General features: G+C 35.8%; 1 long non-coding RNA gene across 1 annotated transcript; it reads left to right on the top strand.

Annotated features, from left to right (window-relative positions):
* The first annotated feature begins 1,732 nt into the window (after window positions 1-1,732).
* On the top strand, window positions 1,733-6,749 carry LOC125667149 (uncharacterized). The gene is made up of 3 exons (XR_007367051.2): window positions 1,733-2,558; window positions 6,271-6,428; window positions 6,568-6,749. It is a non-coding gene; the product is annotated as an uncharacterized LOC125667149 (long non-coding RNA).

Here is a 6,749-nt window from a genome sequence, read left to right as displayed (position 1 = left end):
TGTACTACGTGAACATTTTGAATTGAAATCGAAATTATAGATACGTCACAAGAAGACACAGGTCAATTTGAATTTGGTTCAGGTCAAACACATGTATGCCCCCTGGACTTGAAACAATTTTTTCCACTCATTATCTCAGGCATATGTTAACTCAGTCATTGGTCAATTTGAACTGAAGGATATAAATATAGGCCGCGAAGTACACAACTACACCAAATGAATCGTTCAATTCTTGACTAGAACCATCCCGTTCCAACACCAAACTGTTCCGTTCAAAGCCTTCCGTTCCCAGGCCAAACCGTTCCGTTCCCATCTTAAACAATTCTTTCTTGATAAAACGTTTGTTCCCTAATGTCTTTCGTCTCCACATGGTAATTCGGAACACGCCTAGTGTTATGGAATCATTGTAGATCAATATTTTGCTCAGACGGAGATGAAGAAGACAAATTAGATTTAATGTCAAATGGAGCGGCACATTTGTGTAGTAGAGAATTTTTTCGGGGTCAAACAAAAAAGTCTTTATTTTTAGATATACAAATTTTTGGATTATTTGTTGAATGTAAGTGCATTCAAGTCTAAAATTATACATAAATGTAATTGACCTGTTTTGATCGAATCGTTGGAAGATTGAAATCGAGTCTTTACTCCCCTTAATCTTTAGCTAATAATGTTTTCATTTGTGTTTGTGAATTACGAAACTACGAGTTGCTATGGCAGCGGTGTATTTTGATGAAGATTAGTGTACACGGATGAGAACTTAGCTTCCCTGATATCGTCTTAAATAGTTAAAGTGTTTATTTAAGTTTGCGTACCAAACCTATACCATTACATGTACATACATGTACAAATACCGCCAATTATTTCCCAAATATTGAAACAGTGTGGGCTTTCCTTTACTAAACTGAAATACAACGTGCAGTGTGTTAAGTTTTCTTTCTTTTCAATCAGTAATGACCTTTTATCTATTTCAAATGTTGATAGGGAGTTTTCGTTTTGAATGTGTGACTTGTATCATGACAAATGCACAGTCGACATCTACATTGTACATTGATGATAAATGAATATGGACTACTTTTACAAGGCTCATTTTATATCAAAGATATTTGGAAAAATATGAATTTAATTTGATATTAACAGAACAAACAAGAACAAGAATAAAAATCCCCGTTACCAATTGTAAGCAATTGTATATTTGAACTCACTGTTATATAATTTCAGACTATCTAATATGTCAAACGAAAATAAATTGTCAGTATCGTATTCCAATGGTTCCATCCACTTCTATTAAGCCCACAAGGTAGTAGTTACATAGACTGAACTTTTATTTTTATTTAAAAAAATATTTTTAGATGAATAAATATACTTTCATAAATTTCAATGAACTTACAATTGTGCAGCTACGAGCGATTGACTAAATGTCCAGAAAAAATACATATACAAACTGAAATATTTTAAATAATATACGAGGGTTGTCCAACACGTTCGTGGACAAAAACAGTTTTGGTTCTTTTTGCATTTATTGGTTCACTTTGCAGTTACGATCGTCGTTCCGTTTTCGTTCACCGTTTCACTGGTGTAGTTGCATGTTACAGGGTCTATATATCTCGAGAATACACATACCAAGTACTTATATGGGTTCGGTCGGGTAACTGTTGGCAAATGAATGATTCTTGAGTTAAAGAAAATTTAAACATTCAGCATCTGTCTTTTTTTTTTTTTTTTTTTTTTTTTTTTTTTTTTTTTTTTAGAAATTTCGCTATAGTTGACATTGTCTTCGCGGACCTTGCAAGAGATCACAAGTTACTACAGTCCAATTTTGTCTCCAATCCACTGGTGTAGATATTCAGCACATGAATAGCTGATCCATCAATGTTCACGTACATTATGAAATAAAACGCAGTGTAAGAACAAATGTAACGTTTTTTAATAAAATCGACGAATCGTGATTTGAGCTAGTGATACAGTTTTCATCAATATTGTGTAATGATTTTTCAGAATTTGATCTCAACAAGGTTTAATCATAAGAATTGTTCGGTGTATACCTTTAACAACATTCATCATCTTCAGTTCAACAGGGGTGGGGGGGGGGGGGCAAAGGTCCTAGATTTAAAACTTTTTTGCCAGTGGGAATATTAATGTAGTTCAAAACATCTACTTGGTTGATTATTTTTATTTGTCATTTTCATATTTATGAAACATACTTTACATATGTATAACATTGTCTTAAATACTGTCCATATTCCAGGAAATTTCTTGACCCTAGCTCAACACAACTTAAACACCAGCATTTATAATATGACGTAGGGAATTCTAAATAATAAAGTTATTTCACTAAGCCAGTCCATTATGTTTTAGATTGGCAATTAGTATTCCACGCTGTTAAAGGTAACGGGAAAGATGTCAAAAATGCCTGGACTACGAATTCTTCATCAGACTCCCCCTGTACCCCAGATTCTGGCTGCATTCCACCCGGATTTAGTCTACATTACTGGAAAGATACCACGAAACATCTCCGGAGTCCCTTAATCGATCAATGGGATTATATCAGTATTCTGAAAGTATGTAATATTTTACCTATATCACTTCTTTTTAATTTAAAATAATAGTACCGTGTCAAAAAATATCGCACTGGCCATTGCATTTGTAAATGCACACACAGTAATATGAAGCATGGCGACGTGTTTAGGACGAATAATTTTCATTCCTTATAAACGTAAGGCATTTTATTCAAAAACTTCTACGTGAGAAGAAAAAATCTCTCGCTGTAACCTTCAATTCGACATTTAGATATATCGATGACGTTTTGTCTATTAACAATGATAGCTTTCATTCATATGTCGATTTGATATATCCCTGTGAGCTCGAAATAAAGAACACCACAGAGTCGTCCACTTCTGCTTCATACTAAGATATTTTATTGAAAGTAGACATTAACGGCAAACTAACAACTCAACTGTATGACAAACGGGATGATTTCAGCTTCTCCATCGTCAACATCCCACATTTATGTAGCAATATTCCATTATCACCTGCATATGGTGTTTATATATCTCAACTGATTCGATATGCAAGAGCTTGTTCTGGGTGTAGTCAGTTTTTAAAGCGAGGTAAGCTACTGACAAACAAGTTGATGGTACAGGGATTTCAACAGTCTCGATTGAAGTCAGCATTTTGCAAATTCTATGGTCGTTATAACGATCTAGTTCGTCAATACAACCTCGCATTGGGTCAAATGCTGTCTGACGTGTTTCATACCGATTGTTAAGCCGTTCTTGGCACACTGATTTGACTGTGGATAACTCCGTTTACCTGATCAGGATATGGGGCTCACGGCGGGTGTGACCGGTCAACAGGGGGATGCTTACTCCTCCTAGGCACCTGATCCCACCTCTGGTGTGTCCAGGGGTCCGTGTTTGCCCAACTATCTATTTTGTATTGCTTGTAGGAGTTATGAGATTGATCACTGTTCGTTATCTTCGCCTTGCATTCATATCTAACTGATAAAGCTTTAACAACATTGTATTTCTTTTTAAGCCTAATAGTACGACTGTATTTTAAACTAACATTAATTCCACATTTGGTAATCGTACTTATATTCCAACTGCCTTATCAAAATATGAAATTCTTCAAAATCATACTCACTTTAGACACATTTGATATCCTAGTCAATGGGTTAAACAGTCTGTTGGAATTTCCATGGGCACGAATTGTGCTCCTTTGTTAGTTGACATGTTTCTATATTCTTATGAAGCAGAATTTATTCAGAAACTTCTACGCGAGAAGAAAAAAATCTCTCGCTGTGGCCTTCAATTCGACATTTAGATATATCGATTACGTTTTGTCTATTAACAATAATAACTTTCATTCATATGTCGATTTGATATATCCCTGTGAGCTCGAAATAAAAGACACCACAGAGTCGTCCACTTCTGCTTCATACTTAGATATTTTATTGAAAGTAGACATTAGCGGCAAACTGACAACTCAACTGTATGACAGACGGAATGATTTCATGTACTCCATCGTCAACTTTCCATATTTATGTAGTAATATTTCATTATCACCTGCATATGGTGTTTATATCTCTCAACTGATTCGATACGCAAGAGCTTGTTCTGCATATCGTCAGTTTTTAAAGCGAGGTAATCTACTAACAAACAAGTTGATGTTACAGGGGTTTCAACAGTCTCGATTAAAACCCGCAGTTCGCAAATTCTATGGTCGATATGACGATCTAGGTCGTCTATACAACCTATCATTGGGTCAAATGCTGTCTGACTTGTTTTATACCGATTGTTAAGCTGTTCTTGTCACACTAATTTTTACTGCGGATAACTCGGTTTACCTGATCAGCATATAGGACGTTGGGTGTGATCGGTTGACAGGGGATGCTTACTCCTCCTAGGCACCTGTTCCCACCTCTGGTGTGTCCAGGGGTCCGTGTTTCCCCAACTATCTATTTTGTATTGCTTGTAGGAGTTATGAGATTGATCACTGTTCGTTATCTTCACCTTTCATGAATATGAATCACCTTATCTATATTGGATCCTAAACTTCACAAAAACCCTTACAAAGAAAGATACGTCGCTGGGTCGAGTGAATGTTCTACCAAGTCCTATCGTTGCTCCTCAAGAAAATATTAACAACTTTAACAGAGAAACGTCAAATGCACTGTGCAGCAACATATGCTAGAAGTGGTGTAAATCAAATGTGGATTCTAAAACAATCTAAAGAACTTTTAGCAAATTTGGAAACAGCATCAAAACGTTTGAGATTTCTACACTTTACACGACCATTCCTCGTGATTACTTAAAGACTAGACTCTTGACACCATAGATAGTTGCTTCTCTAACGAAAATGGACAAAACTTCATTTATTTGTATCTAATGATCAGTCATCCAAAGATTTACTTTGTTAAACACATGCTGGAGATCCTCATTGAAAATATTTCCGTAGTCTTTCCAATTGGTGATCAGGTTTCCTAACAATCTGTTGGAATACCCATGGTCACGAATTGTGTTCCTTTGTTAGCTGACCTGTTTTTATATTCTTATGAAGCAGAGTTTATTCAAAAGCTGCGCTATGAGAAGACACAGTATTTTGCTGTGGCCTACAACTTGACATTTAGATATATCGACGGCGTTTTTTTTTTCTATTGACAATAATCATTCTCACTCATATGTCGATTTGATATATTTATGTGCATTTGATATAAAATATACCACAGAGTCCTCCACGTCTGGTATATTCAGAGGTCGTGTTTGCCCATTTTTATTTTGTATTACTAGGGAGCTATGAGATCGATCACCGTTCCCTATGGAAGGTGAAGATAACGAACAGTGATCAATCTCATAACTCCCACAAGCAATACAAAATAAATAGTTGGGAAAGCACGGACCCCTGGACACACCAGAGGTGGAAACAGGTGCCTAGGGGGAATAAGCTCACAAATGTACCTTAATAGAAAATAGGAAAGTAGCACCCTAACCCAAGATTTACATATTCGTCTAACTGGCGATAATGACGATAAAACACCAATAGTATATCGGCATTACTGTTAGAATCATACCACTTTCATGATCAGTAAAAAATAATTCTTAAACATTTAAACAAGTAACCATTTAGCCCATGTTTTACATTTTGCACTGATGCTATACAATTTTCTGTCAAAATTTTCTTAACATACGATTATATCAGTAGCTGCAGGGTAAATTAATTTATGACCTTGCATACGGTGTATAAAAAGTATCTTAAAGTATTTGGTGTAGTGTGCTACTTTTACAGCTTTATTTCAGTGTGTGACAAAGGAAAGACGGATCGACATGTTAAATGGAAGGTTTTCTCCGTTAAACATTATTGTCAATGAATGAAATCAACATAATTTCATAATATCAATAAATTCTCAGCGTTTCACATATATATATCCCATATATTCCATGTCATACATTTCAAATACTCCACATTTTGTCGGTATTTGCATGGCACACATTAAAAAATTCCTTGCATGTGTCAGCGTCACTCGATTTATAGTTCTGACGTCATCAGTTTACTTTCACATTGATCAGACAGAAATTACACGACAGCAGTATAACATTTCGAATTTATGTGGATCTTAGTACCTGCATGAACGAACTTCTTTCCACGTTGTGCAACTTTAATTCCAAATTCATGTATCATACACATATGTTAAAGCTTTGATGGAACGTATATGTCTCATTTTAACTTGGAATTTGAAACAAAATCGTCGTCAATGCTTTGGTTTATCTGCAGATCCGAGTGGTGCTTGGTGGACAAGGGAAAACATTAGCATTCTTGGAATTTGATGGGAGTGGAAGTGACAACCTAAACTGGTTTAGCAAGTCCAGACTTCTCCATAGTAGTTGGTCCGATCTCAAGACCGCCAACACTAACTACTTCTCTATTGAAGGGTACTTGATACTATGATACTATATTTTGCAAAATTGAAGTTTGTTGCATTTTATCAAATGATAAATGGGTGTGTTCATTATTACTCACATGCTGTAAGTTGCAAACATGTTTTAATAACTTTGTTATTTCTCGTTTCAGACACGACTCAGACGCCCCATACCATCTCAGAAGACACTTTTATGTCAATCAACTGTATGCCGGATGCCCTAATGATACTGGATGGTTTGTAGTTTTAGACAAGACTGATGAAGTATGTCCATGGGCAAGAAAAGGAAACTTCCCCGTGTTTTTGTTCAGCACGGGCTCACAAGTTGCTAACT

This window comes from Ostrea edulis, chromosome 3, assembly GCF_947568905.1.
Source record: "Ostrea edulis chromosome 3, xbOstEdul1.1, whole genome shotgun sequence".
Lineage (NCBI taxonomy): Eukaryota > Metazoa > Mollusca > Bivalvia > Ostreida > Ostreidae > Ostrea > Ostrea edulis.
The sequence above is the reverse complement of the archived record's forward strand: the minus strand, read 5'-3'. Positions and strand labels throughout refer to the sequence as shown.